The sequence below is a fragment of the Delphinapterus leucas genome, chromosome 18 (genome assembly GCF_059928025.1).
Source record: "Delphinapterus leucas isolate spDelLeu-1000000601 "Yukka" chromosome 18, BTC_Dleu_Yukka2, whole genome shotgun sequence".
In the NCBI taxonomy this organism is placed as follows: Eukaryota; Metazoa; Chordata; class Mammalia; order Artiodactyla; family Monodontidae; genus Delphinapterus; species Delphinapterus leucas.
In genome coordinates this window covers 62,252,864-62,254,878 of record NC_143146.1, presented here as the reverse complement: position 1 = coordinate 62,254,878, position 2,015 = coordinate 62,252,864, and the positions used below count along the sequence as shown (strand labels likewise).

The window sequence follows — 2,015 nt, the reverse complement described above, 5'->3', positions numbered from 1 at the left end:
CATCACAGAGTAAATAATTACTCAACAGAGTAAGAATTGAGCATTATTTTCATTTACAGTGAGCAGATATTATTTTCTCTTTACTATTCAGGTATATATGGACTGAATTTAACAAAAACTGATTAAATACAGACTTCAGATTTCTGAAGCAGTCTTGTTTTCATGAAGTTTTACTTTTGAAAAATGTTTCATTTAATTCAACTCAATAACAATTATTTAAGGATCCGTGTCAGTTACTTCCTTCAAGGACCTCACAGCCTTAATGATTGGGTATAAGGTGGTGGCAGGACAGAAGAGGAAGAAATGGGAGGTATATTGAAGGGAAAGAAGTGGAACTTCAGACTGACAGAATAGCTCAGAAGACCTAGTCCTACTTTTAAAGCAGCAAACAGATCCTAGAAAGCCTTACAAACTGATGCAAAAGACACATAACAGTTAAGTGTAGTATCCGAAGAGGTAACACTTAAAACGAGATATAAAGGATGAAAAAAGGAGTGGGCCAGGCAAAGAAGGGTGATAAATGCAAAAGTCTGAAGACAAGAGAGAGCACTGTGGTCTGGCACATCAGAAATAGTAAGTAGTTCCATCAGGCTGGAAAGCATATGGGCTTGGGAGCCAGTGGATAGAGAAAAGACTGTGGTAAAACATTAGGTTACATAGATTTGAAGGAATCAATTCATGAAGAATCTTACATGCCTTTTATGCTCTATGTCTGTGGTTTGTTACTGCAGCTGCCCGTTAGAATCACCAGGGAAGCGGGCGTCGGAACTAAGCGGCGGAGTCTGCTCCGAGGGTCCGGAGCCAACAGCTTCTTCGCGGGCCCCGCCGCCGCCAACCCCCACTCCTCGTTGGAGAGAAGATGGTGGGCCAGAACAGCGCCATCGCTGTTTCCATCGGGTACTGCATTTACTTCGACCGCAAGAGACGGAGCGACCCCAACTTCAAGAACAGAGCGCGAGAACGAGGAAAGAAACAGAAGCTTGCCAAGGAGAGAGCTGGACTTTCCAAATTACCTGACCTTAAAGATGCTGAAGCCGTTCAGAAATTCTTCCTCGAAGAAATACAGCTTGGTGAAGAGTTACTAGCTCAAGGTGAATATGAGAAGGGTGTGGACCATCTGACAAATGCAGTTGCTGTGTGTGGACATCCACAGCAGTTACTGTAAGTATTGCAGCAAACTCTTCCACCACCAGTGTTCCAGATGCTTCTGACTAAGCTCCCAACAATTAGTCAGAGAATTGTAAGTGCTCAGAGCTTGGCTGAAGATGATGTGGAATGAGAAACAAATGTCAACATAATAATCTCAATTAAAAAATATTTTTAAAATCTGAACTTGGAAGATGATCAGCTCTGGGGGAGTAAGGGCAAATACGCTTGTTATGGACTGTCCTGCACTGAAATCTACCAAAGTTAATTTTTACTTTGTGTAGATCCATTTGTCGTTTTATTTATTTTTCCCAGTGAAAAGTGTATTTTGATAGAGAGGTTTTCATTTTATAAATACACTCTCAGTTACTGAAATATGGATTTTGTTTATTCCTAAAACGTGCAATTAGAAGGTACATATATAACATCACATTACTTACAGTAAAATGACCCAATGCTCAGTTTTGAAAGGCCAAAAAAAGTGTAGAAGAAAACTGAAGGAAGCACTTTTTTTTTTAAGCTAGTACAGTTTGCTATACGTCAGAAAATTGGATGGAAACTTGATTGTGTATCAAAACTGAGCATTAAAAGTTTTAAGAGATTATTTCTTTCCATTTAATCTCTTAAATATGTATAATGTGCTGCTGTGCTACAATAACTTCACCCCCACTGTTGAACTGTTCTGTTTAAATCAGTGGGCCTAATGTGTTCCAGATATTTATCTCCTTGTATTTTAGATATGTGTAGCTGCAAATAGCACCAGGAATTAGATCTATGTACACCCTTAATCTAGCTGAGTAAACTTCGCCAGTTAATGTCTGCCCACAGTTATAAAATGAGGGAATTTGTCTGCTAATTCAGCTTCTAAT

General features: G+C 39.5%; 1 pseudogene; it reads left to right on the top strand.

Moving 5' to 3' along the window:
* The first annotated feature begins 281 nt into the window (after positions 1-281).
* Positions 282-1,465, top strand: LOC111175117 (mitochondrial import receptor subunit TOM20 homolog pseudogene; annotated as a pseudogene).
* Positions 1,466-2,015: the final 550 nt, after the last annotated feature.